The sequence below is a fragment of the Rhinolophus ferrumequinum genome, chromosome 11 (genome assembly GCF_004115265.2).
Source record: "Rhinolophus ferrumequinum isolate MPI-CBG mRhiFer1 chromosome 11, mRhiFer1_v1.p, whole genome shotgun sequence".
NCBI classification, from domain to species: Eukaryota; Metazoa; Chordata; class Mammalia; order Chiroptera; family Rhinolophidae; genus Rhinolophus; species Rhinolophus ferrumequinum.
The window spans coordinates 14,205,469-14,225,577 of NC_046294.1; the positions used below are offsets into that span (position 1 = coordinate 14,205,469).

Sequence of the window (20,109 nt, forward strand, 5' to 3'; positions counted from 1 at the left end):
TAAACAACGAGGACACTGCGGGGTGCGCGGCGGCCCAAGCGGTTTCAAACGGCTTAGAGCAGGCCCCTTGGTTCTGACCCGGCGGAGGTGAGTGGGCAGTGGCCCCTACCCACCCGCGCAGGCCCCTGGATCCCGGCGTCACGCGCGCCGAGGGTCCCTGAATCCCGGGCGGGGGGCTCCACGGACGCGCGCCTCCCTCTCCCCACGAACCCGGCGGGTCTGAGGCGGCAAAGCGGGGCGGAGGCCGGGGGACCGGCAACTGGAAGGGCGGGGGGCGTGGGCACTCGTGTGCGGCCGAGGCCGGGGCTTGGCTCCGGATGACCCGAGCGCGCCGCGGCGAGGTGCGGCCGGCAGCGTCCTAGGGATGCGGGAGGCGCAGGGCCGCGCCTGGCGGCTGAGGGTGTTCCGGGACTGGGGCGGGGACCCTGTGAAACGGCCCTGCTACAGTGTCCATCGCGTAATTGTTAAATGAATGAATGAGTGAATAAGAGCCTATGAGGGCCGTGGTGGTTGCGCAGGGCCTGGTCGCCTCAGAGCGTGACAAGGACAGCGGTACCGGGCCCTGCCTGCGCACCTGGTCCCCTCCGACTTGCTGCGATTTTAACAATTCCGATCATACTGCTCCGCCCTTACGCCTGCTTCCCCTCTCCAAAGGTGTCAGTAGAGTTGAGGTATCTTTCCAGCTCTGAAGGTTTAAGGGACGAATACAATCACCAGCAGTTCACGTTGAGCAGGCCTTGGTACTTGAACGAGATTCTTACTTTTTCGCTCTTACTCTTTGGCTGTTGAGAGAGCTACCCTGCAATCGTGGTAATTGTCAGGCAGGATTTAAATGCATCCCGTTTTGTTTCTGGGATAGAAGATGATGAAAGGGGTGTTGCCAGAGTGGCTAATGTGTGTTAGAAAACATTCGCGTTGTGAATCTTAACTGAGTTTTTTATTTAGCATCAATAGAGGATGAAGTGAATTTTGCAGAACTTGCCCCAAATTTATGCATGGCTCTAATTTAATTCTCGTGGGAACCAAGGCATCAAATCTTGGCCCAGAAATGCTGCCTGTCTTATTTTATACATAATTATAGTAATTGAAAACTCATTTTTAGAGAGGTGAACCCCTCCTATCTCCATTTTAATCACCCTGAAAAGTCCTTCTTTGACCTAAAGAGCCAATAAATTAAGGTACCAATCTTTTGAAAACTTTAAGAAGTCTAAAAGATTTGGACTTTTCTTAAGTGACTGGACAAACTTTAATGTTTTTACAAAATTTAATGATATAGAGAAGGGTGAAATCAATTAATTTTGTCAGTAAAAATTAAACCTAGTTGGTAAACTCATGAGAAAAAATTAATATAAGTTTTTAAAGTCTGTTCATTCAGGCAATGGCAGGCAAAGGTATTCCATAACAATTAACATACCTTATACTTTATTACTTTTAAAGTTTTGATCATCAGCTTTGAATTACGAACAGTGGTATAGCCTTCTACAGCTGACAGCTCAGTTTTAGCAGCAGAGTTTTAATTGCAATAAATTTGAGTACCTTACTATTATAAACACTGTTCTAGGTTTTGGTGAGGCAATTAAAAATAATAAACATCTTTAACAATGCCTTAGGATATTGTTAAAAATCTTGATGGGGAATGAAAACTTTCTTTATATTGGAGTAAAGTAAGGTTCTCTTAGGTTACTTTGACTTAATGGAATCTCATTCAACAAATATTGAAATTGATGCCTACTGTGTGTTAAAGATTGTTCTAGAGTCTGGGAATAAATAGACTAATGAACCAGAAAAAGACAAAGCTTCTGACCTAAGGGAGTTTGACAATTTTATCTCTCAAACAATTTGCTTTAGCAAGTTGTAGTTTCCATAACCCCTCTGGCCCAGCTCTGATTCTTGAACAATATAAATGCTCAACTACTTCTAGCAGTGACTAACATTTATTGAATACTCACTGGGTACCACGTTTTATCATTTTTAATCCTCATAACTTTTTACAGATGAGGAAACTGAGTCTTAGAAATGTTTTGCAACTTCTTCAAGATCATTCGCGTACAACAGATAGAACCTGAATTTGAACCCAAGTTAGTCTATGTCCAGGGCCTTTGCTTTTAACCTGTGGTTGTATTATATGAAGTAATAGGATCTGTTAGGGATACTTCTATCAGAGACATGATGAAATAGGGATCATAGGCGTGGTAGTTTTTAGAGGCAAGATGAAGCAGTTCAAAATACAATATTTACCATATGGGAGATGGATAGCTGTGACAGTGGGGAGGGTACAGGGGAGCATAAAATTAAGATCTTGATCTAATTATCATTAATGGATTCCTGGTGGTCAGTGTTGGAGAGATTTGAGATTCTTTTTTTGTTTGTTTTTCTATAATTCAACCTTTCTTTTTTCTTTTTTTTTTTTAAATTAAAATTTATTGGGGTGACAATTGTTAGTAAGAGATTTGAGATTCTTAAATGATTCTCATATTCTTACCTCTAGATTTCAGAATATGTTACTTAGTTCATTCCAATCAGGGCAGTTGTCCTATCTACTTGATATATCTCAAACGCATTAAGCTTATTCTTTTTGGCCTTTGAGTTTGCTGTTCTCTTCTGGAACTTCCCACCCTGCTCTATCCCTGCCTCGAGCCTGTCTTTGTATATAGGCTCCACTCAGGTCTCAACTCAAATATCATCTCCTTAAAGAGGGATCTGCTAAGCTTTCAATTAGAGTAGCCCTCTTGATCACTTTTACCTTACTTTTCATTTTTATTTACTTCATAGCATTTATTGCTCTCTGATAGGTCATTTATTGTTTGCTTGTATTTTGCCTGATTTCCTCACAGAAATGAAAGCAGAGCACAGATTTTCCCCCCCTATCTGTGAATTGTTAACCCATACCCCTATGGGAAACAACTTTATCAACTAGAGTACAGTGCTTTTGTGCAATTCCTTTTGCCTTTAGTCTTACAAGACCCCATTCATTTCTGAAATTACCTAGGTCAGCACTTCCCCCCTCCCCCCAAAGTAAGGTTGTTTCATTTGTTAAACAGTTAAATTCTTTTATCACAGTTTGCATTTTCTGAGAGCCCCCAACTTCCTAAATTTAAAAAGCAACCTCCTGATTTTAAAATTGGCCTACATTCAAGTTCATTCTTTATGTTGTTAAGTTCTGTAGGTTTTGATAAATGGATAATATCATTTATTTACCGTTACAATATCATGAGAATAGTTTCACTGCCCTAAAAATTCCCTGTACTTCACCTATTTGTCCTTTCCTTTCCCCCCATCACCAGCAACCACTGATCATTTTATTGTTCATAGTTTTGCCTTTTCCAGAATGTCATATAATTGGAGTCATACAACATACACCCTTTTCATACTGGCTTCTTTCATTTAGCAATATCTATTTAAGGATCTCCCATGTCTTTTCGTGGCTTGACAGCTCATTTCTTTTTATTGCTGAGTAATCCATTGTATGGATGTGTCACAGATTGTTTCTCCATTCACCTATTGAAGGATATCTTTGGACACTTCTAGTTTTTGACAATTATGAACACAGCTGCTATACACATTTGTGTACAGATTTTTGTGTGCCTATAAATTTTCAGTTAATTTGGGTAAATACCTAGGTGTGTGATTATTGGATCATATGGTTAAAACAGTATTTAGCTTTGTAAGAAAGTGCCAAACTTTCTTCCAAAGTGGCTGTACCATTTTGCATGTTCACTAACGATAACTGAGAGTTCCTTTTGCTCCACATTTTGTCAGCATTTAATTTTTGGGTTGTGGTGTTTTGTTTTTTTTGTTTTTTTCCCCCATTCTAGTAGGTGTGTAGTGCTCCCTCTTTAAAAAAAATAATTATTTTTTCATGGCCATGACTTTTTAAAAGAGAAATGACAGTTTTTGTTTTTAAAGAGGAAACTTTTTTAAATGAACTTTGTATTTTGTAATAATTCTAGATTTACAGAAAAGTTACAAAGATGATACATAGAATTTCTATGTATCTCTCAACTAATTTCCCTTACTGTTAAAATCTTACATGGTACATTTGTCAAAATTAAGAAACCAACACTGATGCATTACTTTTAACTCAACTCCAGATATTGTTTGGATTTCTACAGGTTTTCTACTCATATTGCCTTTCTGTTTCAAGATCCAATTCAGGGATTACATTTATTTATTTATTTATTTATATTGGGGAAGGGGAACAGGACTTTATTGGGGAAGTGTGTACTTCCAGGACTTTTTTCCAAGTCAAGCTGTTGTTCTTTCAGTCTTAGTTGTGGAGGGTGCCGTTCAGCTTCAAGTTGTTGTCCTTTCAGTCTTAGTTGTGGAGGGCACAGCTCAGCTCCAGGTCCAGTCGCCGTTGCTAGTTGCAGGGGGCACAGCCCACCATGCCTTGCGGGAGTCGAACTGGCAACCTTGTGGTTGAGAGGACGCGCTCCAACCAACTGAGCCATCCGGGAGCTCAGCGGCAGCTCCGTGTTCAATCTTAGTTGCAGGGGGCGGAGACCACCATCCCTTGTGGGACTTGAGGAATTGAACTGGCAACCTTGTGGTTGAGAGCCCACTGGCCCATGTGGGAATCGAACCGGCAGCCTTCGGAGTTAGGAGCATGGAGCTCCAACCACCTGAGCCACCGGGCCGGCCCCCTCAGGGATTACATTTAGTTGTCATCTCTCTTAGTCTTCTCTGGTCTTTGACAGTTTCTTAGTCTTTCTTGTCTTTATGACCTTGACAATTTTGTGGGGTACGTAGTCATTTGTTTTATGGAATATCCCTTGTTTGGGGGTTTGTCTGATGTTTTTCTCATTATTAGACAAGGGTTACGTATTTTTGGAAAAGACTACCATCTTTTCTCATCAGAGAATATGTGACGTCCACATGACATCGCTGATGATGTTAACCTTGACCACTTGGTTAAGGTCGTGTTTGCTAAGTTAAGTAGCAATGTTACTGTTTTTCCTTTTTTATACCTGGTCTTTGGAAGTCAGTCACTAAATCTAGTCCACCCTCAAAGCGGGTGGTGGGCTTAAGTTCCACTTCCTGGAGGGAAGAGTATCTACATAGATTGTTCGGAATTTTCTAAGGAAGATTTGTCTCTTCTTGCCCCATTTATTTCTTTATTCAACCAGTTATCTATTTTAGTATGTGTATCTGTTTTGTACTTTGAGTTATAGTCTGATTCTACGTTATTTATTTATTTCCTCTAATTGTTCCAACTTTGACTATTGAGAGCTCTTTCAGATTGGCTCCTGTGTCCCTTTGACATGCCCCCATTCTTTTTTTCTCTTTGAGCATTTGTGTTATTACAAGATGCTCCAGGCTCATCTTATATTTTCCCTGCCTCAACCCTAGAAGCAGCCATTTCTCCAAGGAGTCCTCGTTCCTTTTATTGGACAGTGGTACATAGAAACCAAAACCTGGGTGTTCAGTGTGCTCAGTAGACAGCTCAGGAGAATATATGTATGTATACTAAGCCATGTATATGCACATACATATAGCTGTTTCTGTGTCCTTCCACCTGTGTTTATGTTAAGCTTAAACATGATTTCATACAGTTCTCTCCAACTTTCAGAGGAAACTTATGTCCCAAACAAGTCCTTTTTGTAACTTATTTTTGTATTGAGATCTAACTTTTTTCTCCTGGTAACGCTTTTTAAGTGCCATAGAAAATATTGTTTTCCAAGACTTGGTAAATAGTTGTTTGTTTACTGGGACATGATCTTTGTTTAGAGATGCATTCAAAGCATAAATTCTGACTCAGTTTGAATGTTCATACATTTTGGGCATAGATATGATGTCAGATAAGCCATGTTGACCCTGTGTCTCTTCAGACATGATTTATGTTATTTTATTGAGATAGACCTATTTTTTTGATATCTTGATTATATTTCTTAGTAGGTTGTTAGTGACTTTTAGGTACTTTCTATAAAGATAAGAAAAGGTTGAGTAGTCTCAAGTATTTCTTGAAATGAAATTCTTTTGTTTAATGTGGATGTCCTTTTATTTTTTTTCAATCATAAGACTTAAAGTAGCATTTTATTTATCCAAACGTCAACTGCCAGGAAATAAACCAAAAAAGTCTTTTCAGCAGCCTAAGTAGATACCACAAATTTTATTGATTTCCCTCAAGTAGATCCTGCTCTTCTTTATGCACAATTTTATGCACAATACTGCTTCATTCTTTAAATCAAGGCTAAAATTAGAAAGGTGGCACTACTGCAAGCTATCTAGAAGTGCTAGCTTGATCACAAAGGTTGAGGAAGGAAAGCTACAAAATAATAAAACATTAAAATTCAAAACCACATTGGAAACATTTAGTTTGGTGTAAGAGTCTCTCACACCTCTGTGGCCATAGATCTTGAGGGTATTGCTGCATTGATTACTCAACGGGATTACCCTGAAAAGTTGAAATGATTATTAGTGTACTTTGTTTAAGTCTAAGAGACTTATGTATTTTCTTAGATCAGTATAAAAAAATAAATAAGTGGTGTTTCAGGGATAAACCTCATCTCTGGCAAACTTGGCTGTTTAGAACATCTCATTCCCTAATCAATTTTGCTGTTTTATTATTTCTTCTCTTTTGTATTTGTTTGCAGTGTTTGTTTTATCATTTTATGTCCTTATCACCTTGCAGTATGAAGTCTGTCATGTGTAGATTTTAGGAATTTTTTTTCAGTACTGTAATTACACACTTTTCTTTTAGTCCTTTTTAAAAATGTGGTACATTCCTTTAAAAAAAGTCTCATGAATCTCTCCCAGACTAAAACTAGTGTAAGTGCTTCACTTGGGAGTAAAGACCAAATTCTGTGTCTAGAATCTCTGTGCAGTAAATAAAAACAGCTTTTTTTATTTTTAACAGAGGACTGCCTGCTTATTTTGAGCAATGTTTAATATGGGATATTCTTCCAAACAAAATATGGATGGTTCCCGAGTATTGTAAAATGGCATTTACTTGTTTAAGTAACAGTAAATCTGCTTTCTATAGGATAAAAAGGAATAGATTGCTTGTACACCCAAAGAATAACAGATACTTGGGGGGATTCTTAACATCTATAAGGCAAAATCTCATTTAATCTTCATAACAACAATTAGTTGAATTACCTTAGGCAAGTTACTTAAACTCTGTGCCTCAGTTTTTTCTTCTGTAAAATGAGGATAATAGTATCAACCTAGAGTTCAGAGAATTGAATGAGTTAGTACATGTGAAGTGCTTAGAATAGAGTCTGGCACATGCTGTTTTAGAAGTGTCTATTAAATAAGGAACCACATGAACATGGCACTCTTATGATGAATGATAAAACGGAGGCTGAGCTAATGTGTGGCAGAGCAAGTTTTAGAATTCAGGTCTGTCTAACTCCACAGCCCAACATGACAGATTTAGATTGAATTTAATCTTGACTAGAGCTCTCTACAATAAGATTTATTGCGAGCATCTGTTCGACTGCCGTAGCTTTGCCAAAGTGAAAGATTCTAAAATTAAAATTACCCTCTTTTAATGGATTTTATAATCAAAAAGTAGGTAACTAAGAAAACAGTGGCAAAAATTGTATAAAATTTCAAAATCTGTCACTGAGCAGTTTTTCACTTCGAAAAAGGATTTACTTCAGAATTCTATTAAATATAAGGTGTTTTCCTGACACATTTGACATACACATTCAACATACAAAATTTTATTTATAAACAACTCAAGAAACTCACTTATTGAATATCTAAATCTTCCATGATTTGATGAAATTATGCAATTTTAGGAATTATATACTAGAGTACAAATCATTCTGCTACATGCTGGGATAATAAATAAGACTCAATTCCTTCTTTCAAAGGAGCTATGCTGCCCAAAAACATGTTAAGTGGGGGAAGTGAGGCTTATTTTATGGGATGAGTGTAGACAGAACTAGCTTCAAGATTCCAAGCTGGAATGTTTAATTTTTAGAGCTTTTAAAAATATTATGATAAAAAATTTAAGATTGTATATTTAAAAAGTAGGCATGTAGGTATTAAAGTGAAAAGTAGAAGTTCTTTAGCCAGCCACCTTAGACACACTTCTTGGAAATAGCCATGGTTAACAGTTTTCTATGGACCCTTCCAGAAAATTTTTGTGGGCTCTCAAACATGTACAATGTTGTATTAGTTTTCCATGGCTGCTGTAACAAATTACCACAAATTTGGTGGCTTAAAACAACTGAAATTTATTCTCAGAATTCTGGAGGCCAGAAGTCTGAAATTTAAGGTGGTTAATTAAGTACATTCACATCGTTGTAAAACATCTCCATAACTTTTTCATCATGTAAATCTGAAACTCTGTGTTCCTTAAATAACTCCCTATTTCTCCTTTCCCCCAACCCCTGGTAACCACCGTTATACTTTTTGTTTCTATGAATTTTACTAGTTCAGATACCCCATATAAGTGGAATCATACTATTTGTCTTTTTGTGCCTGGCTCTCTCATTTAGCTTAATGTCCTCAAAGTTCATCCATATTTAGCATGATAGAATTTATGTCATTTTATGGCTAATATTCCATTGTATGTATATACCACATTTTGTTTATCTATTCATCCTTCGATGGTCATTTGAGTTTCCTCTACCTCTGGCTGGTGTGAATAGTGCTGCATGGGTGTACAAACCTCTTTAGACCCAGCTTCCGATTCTTTTGGGTAAATGTGTATATACTCAGAAGTGGAATTGCTGGATCATATGATAATATGTATTCTATTTTTAATTTTTTGAGCAACCTCCATACTGTTTTCCATAGAAGTTGCACCATTTTCAATTCCACCAACAGTGCCCAGAGGTCCAATTTCTCTACATTCTTGTCAACATTTATTTTCTGTTTTTGTTTTGTTTTTTTGTTGTTGTTTTGTGGGGGAGGGTTTGATAGTAACCATTCCCTACTGGGTGCAAGGTGATATCTCATTGTGGTTTTGACTTGCTTTCTCTGATGATTAGTGATGTTGAGTATTTTCTCATGTGCTTCTTGATCATTTGTATATAATTTTTGGAAAAATAAAGTCTTTTGCCAATTTTTTTAAATTGGATTTTTTGGGTTTGTGTTATTATAGTTCTTCATATTTTTTGGATATTAACCCCTTATCAGATACATGATTTACAGATATTTTTTTCAGTTCTGTAGGTTGCCATTTTACACTGTTGTGTCCTTTGATGCACAAAAGTTTTTAAGTTTGATGTAGTCTCATTTGTTTTTTATTTGTTTGTTTTCTTTTGTTGCCTGTTCTTTTGGCATCATATCTAAGAAATCATTGCCTATTCCAATGTCAGAAGCTTTTCCTCTATGTTTTCTTCTAGAAGTTTTATAGTTTTAAATCTTAGCATTTAAGTCTTTAATCATTTTGAGTTAATTTTTGTATATGGTGTTAGATAAAGATCTGACTTGATTCTTTTGCACATGGACATATAGTTTTCCCGACACTATTTGTTGAAGAGATTGTCCTTTCCCCACTGAGAGGTCTTGGCACCCTTGTCAAAGATCATTTGACCCTCATGCGAGAGTTTATTTCTGATTTCTCTAATTGATTCCATTTGTCTATTTGTCTTATTTCCAGTACCCCATTATTTTGATTACTGTAGCTTTATAATATATTTTGAAGTCAGGAAGTGTGAGTTCTCCAACATTATTCTTTTTCAAAGTTGTTTTGGCTATTCATGGTCCTCTGAGATTCCATATGAATTTTAACATGAATTTTTCTATTTCTCTGCAAAAAATGCTATTGTGATTTTAATAGGAAGTTGTGTTGAATCTGTCAATCACTTTCAGTAGTATAGACATCTTTATAAGTCTTCCAGTCCATAGACATGGGATGTCTTTCCATTTATTTGTGTCTTCTTTAATTTCTTTCAGCATTGTTTTCTGGTTTTCAGTGTACAACTCTTTCATCGCCTTTATTAGGTTTATTCCTAAGTATTTTTTTTTTTAATTTTTATTTATTTATTTTTATTGGGGAAGGGGAACAGGACTTTATTGGGGAACAGTGTGTACTTCCAGGCCTTTTTTTCCAAGTCAAGTTGTTGTCCTTTCAGTCTTAGTTGTGGAGGGCGCAGCTCAGCTCCAGGTCCAGTTGCCCGTTGTTAGTTGCAGGGGGCACAGCCCACCATCCCTTGTGGGAGTCGAACCGGCAGTCTTGTGGTTGAGACGAGGCGCTCCAACCAACTGAGCCATCTGGGAGCTCAGCAGCAGCTCAGCTCAAGGTGCCGTGTTCAATCTTAGTTGCAGGGGGAAGAGCCCACCATCCCTTGCAGGACTCGAGGAGTTGAACCGGCAACCTTGTGGTTGAGAGCCCACTGGCCCATGTGGGAATCGAACCAGCAGCCTTCGGAGTTAGGAGCATGGAGCTCTAACCGCCTGAGCCACCGGGCCGGCCCCTAAGTATTCTTTTTGATGCTGTTGTAAGTGGAGTTGTTTTATTAGTTTCCTTTTCACATTGTTCATTGTCAGTTTATAGAAACACTACGGATTTTTTTTTTTTTTTTAATATTTTACTGGGGAAGGGGAACAGGACTTTATTGGGGAACAGTGTTTCCTTCCGGGACTTTTTCCAAGTCAAGTTGTCGTCCTTTCAGTCTTAGTTGTGGAGGGCGCAGCTCAGCTCCAGGTCCAGTTGCTATTGTTAGTTGCAGGAGGTGGAGCCCAACATCCCTTGCAGGAGTCGAACCAGCAACCTTGTGGTTGAGAGAACGTGCTCCAACCAGCTGAGCCATCTGGCCACCCATAAGCTGAGCAACAGCTCATTGACTTCATTCTAGTTGCAGAAGGCGGAGCTTGCTGGCCCATGTGGGAATCCAACCGGCAGCCGCCTTGCCCACACTCGTTGCTCCCACTCTAACCAATTAGCCATCCGTCTGCCCACAACTGATTTTTGTGTGTTGATTTTGTTTCTTGAAACTTCGCTGAATTCATTTATCCTGACAATTTTCTTTTGTGGAATCTCTAGGGTTTTCTACATATAAGATTATGTCATCTGCAAACAAAGATAATTTGGTTTCTTACTTTACAGTTTAGATGCCTTTTATTCTTTTTTTTTTTTTTTTTTTTTTGCCTAATTGCTCTAAGACTTCCAATACTATATTGAATAGGAATGGCTAGCACGAATAGCATCCTTGCCTTGTTCCTGATCTAAGAGAAAAAGCTTTTAGTCTTTCTCCATTGAGTATGATGTTAGCTGTGGGCTTTTTCATAAATGGTCTTTATTATGTTGAGGTATTTCTTTCTATTCCTAGTTTGTTGATTGTATTTTTTTTTATCAAGGAAAGTATTAAATCTTGTCAAATGCTTTTTACTTCATCAATTGAGATGATCATATGGGTTTTGTCCTGCATTCTTTTAATGAAGGACAATGATATAATATACTCGTTGATTAATTATGGTATGTTGAACCATCCTTGCATTCCAGGAATAAATCCCACTTGGTTATGATATGTAATCCTTTTAATACGCTGTTGGATTGGGTTTGCTAGTATTTTGTTGAGGATTTTTACACCGATATTTATCAGCAATATTGATCTGTAGTTTTCTTGTAGTGTGTTTGGCTTTGGTATCAGGGTAATACTGGCCTCATTGGATGAGTTTGGAAATGTCCCCTCTTCGATTTTTTGGAAGGATTTCAAGAGGATTGGTGTTAATTCTTCTTCAAATGTTTGGTAGAATTCTCCAGTGAAACCATCTGCCCCGAGCTTTTAATGTATCACTTTTAAATCCCTTTTCAGTGATGGTTGATAGTAGAATGTTCAGCTTGGTGTAGCACCGTGAGTACACACCCCAGAAAAGCCTCTCTGAATGTTGATGCTGACTACTTGGTGCTATAAATTGTGCTAGCTGTGACTAAATGATTCAGAAGCTTTTCTTCTCAGTACTTTGTGTATGGAGAAGGAAATACAATTCATGTTTCTCACTTCTTGAATCAGTGTTTTTTACTTTTTACCATATTTCTTTGGCAGGCAGAAGAGACTAATAATTAAAATTTTGCATTTTTGAATGGCTTCTGTGAATCTGTACTTTTTGACCTGGGGACAAAATATATTCTACCAGGGTTAGGAGTGCCTGAAAAAGAAAAATAATGGTAAAACCCACATGTATGCAAACTATGGGTGTGTTATCACTACCTCTGTGATTCTAGCATAAAGCAAACTATTTCTTTATAGTAATTTAACCAAGGGCCAAAGAGAATGGGGCTTTGAGATTTTTACCACTGAAGTAGAGCATTTTCTAGACATTTAACTTGAACTGCAGATACGTTAGTTCTGAAAAACTTGGAATTGCAAGCTTGCTATTTATTATACATAAATAGTTGTTGTGGAATACTGTTTCATTAAATTTTAGAGGTGGGAGAGTTGTTAATACAAACTCCTTGTTTTATGCATGAGAACACTACAGCCCCCAAAGATTAAGTGACTTCCCTGAGGTTTCACAGCTAGTTAATAATGGCAGAGTAGGGATTTGGGGATGTAAATTTTCTTCTTTCCAGCCCAGTACTTCTCTCTTTAAAAAAAAAAAAAAAAGTGCTTTCCTAACATTTCAGCTTGAACCCTATAGTATGGAACTTTTTAAATTATAAGATCCTATTAGCTAGAGGCAGAGCTTTTTTTGTTTCATTTTTAAACTCATAGAATATTTAATACTTTTTAAAAATAATAAATTATTTATGTTTTAAATTTTAAAAGGAAACTCTCATGTTCATACCACCCAATTTAAGATCATTACCAGTATCCTGTGCAACCCTCCTTAATTGCACCCTGAGTTATATTCTCTGCCTTCTCTACTATGCTCAGTTTTCAGTGTATCCTCCTTGCATTTTTCTTTTTACTTTAACCACAAATGTGTGTGTCCCTAAACAGTATATTATTTGTTTGTATAATCATATACGTTCTTCAGTAACTAGCTGTTTTTCTCAGCATGGTTTGTGAAATTCTTTTTTTACTTCATTTGTTTTCACTGCTGTATATAATCTTTTCTGAGAATATACCACACACAGCTTGTTTATTCATTCTCCCATCAATAAGTTTTTTATTACAATTGAGATACAATTCATATGCCATAAAATTTATCCTTTTAAAGTGCACATACAATTCAGTGGCTTTTAATGTATTCACAAAGTTGTGCAGTCATCACCACTGTCTAATTCCAGAACATTTTTATCACCCCCCAAAAGAGACTTCATAGCAGTAACTCCCTATTCTTCCTTTCCCTATCTTTCCCGCTTCCCTCCCCAGCCCCTGGCAACCACGACTCTATTTTCTGCCTCTGTGGGTTTGCCTGACCTGGGCATTTCATACCCATGGAATCATATAACATACGGCCGGCCTTTTGTGTCTGGCTTCTTTTGCTTAGCATAATGATTTCAAGGTTAACTCATGGTGTAGCATGTATTAGCACTCTGTTCCTTTTTATGGATGAATGATATTCCATTATATGGATGTACCACATTTGGTTTACCCATTTATCAGTTGATAGATTTTTGGGTTGTTTCCACTTTGGGGCTCTTATGAATAATGCTGCTATTAACATTTATGTCCAAGTTTTATGTGGACATATGTTTTCAATTCTCTTGGGAATAGGTTGTTAATATCACATATTTTCCAATTTACATACCCACCACCAATGTACAAAAATTTCAGACCCCTTTTAAGCTTCTAAATATTTTCTCGTAAGCTTCTTTTTGCTTCCCAATCAAGGAAATTACTTTTCATAAAGATGTTTAACATGACTTGCTATGTAAAGCGATTGTTGAGGAATTTTATTTAGACTGCAGAAAAACTCATTTGAATATTGGAAAACCAGTCTGATTAACAGGTGTGTAACGTGTATGTTTTGGTTTGTTACTTTTTGTTTATCCTTATAGCTTGTTGATCCAGATAAAATGACCAGATTTGACTGCCCTTGAATGGGATTCAAAAGAGAAATTTTCATTGATGTTGCCCTTTGAAAGTGTTATAAAGTAACTTCCACAATTCATACCAAATGAGCGATGACTGGTTTTGCAAGTAGAAGAGTATGTTCCAAACCATTCATACTAGATAGCAGAAAGAACTGGCTTTAATTCATAGGTATAAAAATACAGATCCATACTGCAAATTAATAGTAGTTATCTAGTTACACTTGAACTCATACATTACTAGTGGAAGAGGAGTGCAAAATGGTTCATATTGCTTTTAAGGAAAACAGTTTGGCAGTTACATATAAAATTAAACATACACTTAACCATACCACCCATCATTACCACTCCTGGGTCTTTGCCCAAGAGAAATGAAAACTTGTGTTCATATAAAAATCTTTTGCAGTTTTTTTTTTTCATAATTGCCCAAAACTGGAAACAACCCACATGTCCTTCAACTGGAAAATTAATGAACAAAATGTGTTGGATCATACATTGGAATACTATTCAGCAATAAAAAGGAACAAACTACCAATTTGTGCTATAACATGGGTGATCTCAGTTGTATTATACTAAATGAAAAAAGCCAGACTCAAAAGTGCATACTGAATGATTCTTTTTATATGACATTGTGGAAAAGGCAAAACCAGAGTAACAGAATACTGATCAGTGATTGCCTGGGGGAGAGATTGACTACAAAGGGACACCAGGGAGTTTTTTGGCTAACGGAGATGTTCTTTCTTTTCTTTTTTTAATTAAAATTTATTGGGATGACATGGTCAACAAAACTACATAGGTTTCAGTGTACAATTCTGTAATACATCACATATAGATTGCATTACGTGTTCACCACCCAGAGTCAGTTCTCCTTCCATCACCATATATTTGACTAACGGAGATGTTCTTGATTGTGGTGATGGATACATGACTGTTGGTCAAAACTCATAGAACTGTGTACTAAAAAGAGTGAATTTTACTGTTTGTAAGTTACACCTTAGTAAACCTAACTTACAAGCTCAAGGAATCTCTCCTCTCCTCCGTATCCTCATTAACTCCTGCGACTAGAACACGGGAGCTAGGAACAGCCAGTTGGAGGGAGCCATATATTTGCTTTTTATTTTTAAAAGGAATATGATAGAAAAGCTAGAAAATAAATACTTGTTGAACATTGTTTATTTTATTTACCAAATACTTAGATATGGACTTTATTTTAAGTCCTTTTCTAAGTGCTTTACAAATATAATAAACTTAAGTCAATTAATTCTCCTAATAACCCAGTGAGGTAGGTAGTATTATTTTTCCCTGTTTACAAATAGAAAACAGAAGCACAGAGAGGTAGGAATTTGTCCAAAGCCACATAGCCAATACACAGCACAATGAGGATTTGAACTAAGCATTCTAGTTCCAGAGTCCATGCTGTTAATCACTAACTTGGCTTGTTTCCTTCATTGAATATGATCTAATAAAGAATTCTAGTTAATGCTTAAAACTTCCTTTCACTGGTAATATGTGCACTAAATATTTCTCTATGTTTAAATATTTCTCTATGTTTAATTTGTTGCAAAAAAAATTACAGTGAAGATTTTTTTTTTTAAAGTAATTGCGGTTTTTGCAATTTAACCTTTTTTTTTTTATTATTGGGGAAGGGGAACAGGACTTTATTGGGAAACTGTGTGTACTTCCAGGACTTTTTTTCCAATCAAGTTGTTGTCCTCTTCAATCTTAGTTGTGGAGGGTGCCGTTCAGCTTCACGTTGTTGTCCTTTCAGTCTTAGCTGTGGAGGGCACAGCTCAGCTCCAGGTCCAGTTGCCGTTGCTAGTTGCAGGGGGCGCAGCCCACCATCCCTTGCGGGACTCAAGGAATCGAACTGGCAACCTTGTGGTTGAGAGCCCGCGCTCCAACCAACTGGGCCATCTGGGAGGCAGCTCAGCTCAAGGTGCCGTGTTCAATCTTAATTGCAGGGGGCTGAGCCCACCATCCCTTGTGGGATTCGGAGGAGTTGAACCAGCAACCTTGTGGTTGAGAGCCCACTGGCCCATGTGGGAATCGAACCGGCAGCCTTTGGAGTTAGGAGCACGGAGCTCCAACCGCCTGAGCCACTGGGCCTGCCCCAGTGAAGATTTTTTTAAAGCACAAGAAATGCTACTTTCCTGATACATGAATTGTTATTATTTCCCCATGTTCTCTTCCATTTTTTACTCATGTGCATAGATAATATTTACTAAATCATTTCCTAACCAGTTTCTTCTTTAGCGTGTTAAACAGACTGTTTGTTACTACCCGGCAATTGGTTGAATTATGAAGGTTTTACATGTTCAGTTTAGTCTCTTCATGTTATAATAAAGAAAAGGAAGCAATAACCAAAATTAGATGAGCTGTATTTGGACTGTGATATTTGTTAAGCTAGAATCTAAGAGTTATTCCTGAATGTTTACATAAAATATCTATGCATTTGGGACAAAAGATAGAAATCCATGTAATAATAATAATCTTGAGCTCTGATGTCAAAGACTGAGCTGTAACAATCAGTGGATTTTTCTTTAAATTTTTAATTTACTAGTAAGCACTGCACTGGGTATTATCCATTTACGTGTGTGTGCACTATACTATGCATATTGAGGTTACCTGAATTCCTGCATTGAAGATAGTATTGATCATACCTTTTGTGATAAATATTTATTGAGTATTCATTTCATATCACACTGGAAGAAAAAGATGATTAAGATACATTCCAGCCCTTGCCCTGGAGGTGCTCGCAATCTAACGGGAAGGCTGACCTACAAACTATTATTACCCTCAGAATAGTGTGATAAGCTTGATGGGGATATAATAAAAGAGTATCTTAATTACTTTAGTCAAAAGTATCATCTCCTTAGCCTTGAATTCTTTAAAGACCTGAATGAAGGTAACCTGGGTCTGCTCCCTAGGAGAGCAGTCTCCATGCCTGTCATTTGGAATCAAAGTTTCCACTTGAGCCCCTATTCAAGAAGGAAGGTGTTAGGGTTCCTATAAATGGTCTTTAGCTTCACTAGATTGAGCCCCATACTGGTCTGGAGGTGATTTAAGGCTTTAGTAAGGTGTGTTTTTTCACCTAGTTTAGGTGGAGGAATACAGGCTTAAAAAACTCATAAATCTCTTTCCTGACATATGAAGAAGACACAAAATGCAGTCAAACCTTGTAAGCTGAGATTGAGGAAAAATTCTTCCCAAGGAAAAAAAAAAGTTAAAACTCATTGATAACCTATGGAGAGCTCAGAGACTACTACTTAACATCCTGAGATATTAATCCAGTTTCTCCTACAAATTTCTCAAGAACTCTTCATATTAAATTAGGTTGTTGTGTATCACAGTTGTATTTGCATGCAAGATTTCTTTATCTGAATAGACTTCTAGTGAATTCTTGGCCAATTTTTGAAAGATCACATTTTGCTCACAAAAAGGAGAACGTTATTTTTCTATTTTGCCTCCTATTACCTACCTTCCTACTCATCACTGTCGGGGATTCCTCTTATTGTAGAGAAGAGAAGGAAGTCAGTGAACGGGTGAGGTGAAGCAGTACAGGATGCCAGATTCTTTTCTGGGCCTTTGAGTTGCCATTTGAAGAACACTGCTCAAGTTAATGAAGTACGCAGTTTACATAATGGGGGCTATATATTTACCCTGATGCTTTGGCAATTTTCCTGCAGCAATTTTTTTCATCCCTGGAGGAGGGATTGGGATTGTGATAGTAGGAACTAGCTATCTCCTTTGTTTCTGGAACATTAGCTGTGTGTTGCCACCAAAAAAGAGGCCCACCCAACTGCGGTAGAGTCTTCCTAGTGGGTCCTTCATTTGCCTCTTTCCTTGGAAACCCTGTGGGCGGAAGGAGCACCCTGCGTCCTGCAGACCTCTGGGCGAAGGGCTGCGGCGCCTTTAAGCCTCCAGTGTGTGCGGGCGGGGGACCGAGGTGGGGCGGGCACTCTGACAGCGCGCTCTTTGCCCCGCCCCCGGAGGAGGCGTTTCCCAGCGGCCGCCGCACCAATGCTGCCGCCCGCCCGGTGTTCCTGCTGATTCTGCTCGGACCTTAGGGCCCCCGACCTCTCCCTGCTCAGGGAGCGTAAGTGTCACACTGCGGGTGAGGGTCAAGCGTCCCGTGCCCATGCCGGAAGTCCTGGTGGACAGTACAGGGGACTTTCCTGGCCTATCAGAGGCTAAGGCGGTGAAAGAGCATAAACAATGCCGGCTGCAGTGAGCTGAAGCCTGGGGCATCTGCTCTACTTCTGGGTGGTGACAGCGGCCCTAGGGTGCTTGTTTGGATATGCAGTGTTTGAGTGGCGCTTAACACCTGGCTTTGCCCCAGTCTGGTTCCTACTTGGAGTAAGGAGAGGGTTGCTTTTACCCGGGTATAACCCCGTTGAGCTAGATGGGTGGAGCTGGATCTAGTGCCCTGGGCCTTGGGTCCTTAGCCTGGGATTTGGAGTCTTGAGTAGCTTCCGGAGGAGTACGTCTTAGGTTTTCAGCTACCTTGGTACAATTGAGTAGTAACAAAGTTGACCTAATTCACAGCCAGGTTTAGCTTTCCGTCTCCCCAGAGGCCTGTGTTGGTGTCGGTCCACCTTTTGGAGACATTGACAGTGATCATCTGTTAGGGAGAGTCTAACAGTTAACCTTCTTTCCTGCTAATATGTAGCATGAAGGGAAAGAGACAGGTCTTTAACCTTCTCCCTCTTTGAAAGAATTTATGGGAGGCCACCATCCCAGGATTAGGACAGCAAGCACACCCAAGTTTGTTGAGATTATCTGCTAGAGAAGCAGTTCAGATTTCTGGCCCCCTGACAATGCAGAATACTCTAGCAAGAGGATAACAATTGTCCTTGTGAATGTGAATTACCTAGAGGCAGTGAGGCTTTTTAAATTAAAAGGAAAGACTTGCCGTTTTGTTACTGGCTACTTAGAGAGTTCGGCTGGCTTGGCCAAGTAATAAAAATCTTAAATTTTGTATGCCAGTTACATAATTGTTATGCTTCTTTAGTCCAGTTGTTCTTCCTAGATATGGTTTGAGTAAAGATTTCTGGATATGTATCAGTGTATTCTGTTTTATCCTTGTTTTATAATTATTTTCTTTTTTGGAGTGAGTCTGTCATCACACCTCGGTCATTCAAAGGGGTTGCTTTTTGAGTGGGCAAAATTTTTCCTCAAACTCCCCTCAGACTCATTCTGTGCCTCTGCAGTAGCATTTCCTTAGCCAGAATGAGTCTAGGAATGGTAATCAGATCCAGATCTCTTGTATTGTGATAGTGAGGAGCTTTTGTAGGTCAAGGGCTTGGAAATAGTCCATAAAATAGTTTCACTGCCTTAGCTTCTTCCCAAGTAGAAAGCTAAAGCAATCTATTTAGTAGCTATCTAATTATCTTACAGGCTGTCAAGGTACAGGAATTTAAAATAAAATTACTGTACCTTGGAGCCTTGGGTGGTGGGGAAGAATGGTGGACTGAGAGATAGGAGACGTAGGTTCTAGGCCTAAGCTCTAACCTTACTCATGACTTCATCTCCTGGTGTCTTACTTTTAGCTGCTTAATAATGAATGAGAAAATGCATAGATTGCATGGGTTTATATGTTATGATAGTACATAATGCATATTGAATAGGTAATTTGTTATTTAATTGAATACTAAACTGGAAAGTCAGACAGTTCAATATTCTAAGTTCTGCCTTTATGTGTGACCTTGGAAACATTTCTAGTCTAAAAATAAACAATTACATCTAAACCTTTTCAGCAATGTGGACTATCTGGTATTTGAGCTCTTTGGAAGACATTTTAGGTACATCAGTGGTGTAAGATTATAATATTTCTGTAGAACAGATTTATTTCATAGCTAACCTCCTTACCTTTGCCTCTTTTAAGCTAGGGTAAAACCTGAGAACTCTGAATAATTTGAAATTTCTGCATATTTGTAGTATGGACTAGATTGAATGAACCATAGCAAGCATCATATATACAGTAGTTCAGATTAATTTTATTAATGCTTCTCTTTGTTGGCAATTTTATTCACTCTTAATGCATCAAACCTTGCTGTGTAGTGAAAAGTTGTTTTCCTGTGTTTATGTTTATAAAATCCAGAACCCTCTGTTCATCCCAGGTACCACACTTCTAATCACTTAAAGATCATATTTCTCAATTCTAAAACCAAACTTATCATATTCCTCACCTCACCTCTCCATTACTTCCCCCAAACAACCCAGAACTT

At 38.3% G+C, this 20,109-nt stretch overlaps 1 protein-coding gene across 5 annotated transcripts in view; it reads left to right on the top strand.

The window, feature by feature from the left end:
• CKAP5 (cytoskeleton associated protein 5) overlaps positions 1-20,109 on the top strand; it is an 86,273-nt gene continuing 66,164 nt past the window's right edge. For 4 of the 5 annotated variants that reach the window (XM_033119697.1, XM_033119700.1, XM_033119699.1 and 1 more), the window contains exon 1: positions 1-87. The gene's annotated coding sequence lies outside the window, so the exon portion shown is untranslated. Of the gene's footprint in view, positions 88-17,895; positions 17,979-20,109 lie in introns of those variants that run through there. The other variant, XM_033119698.1, reaches the window with a different exon arrangement.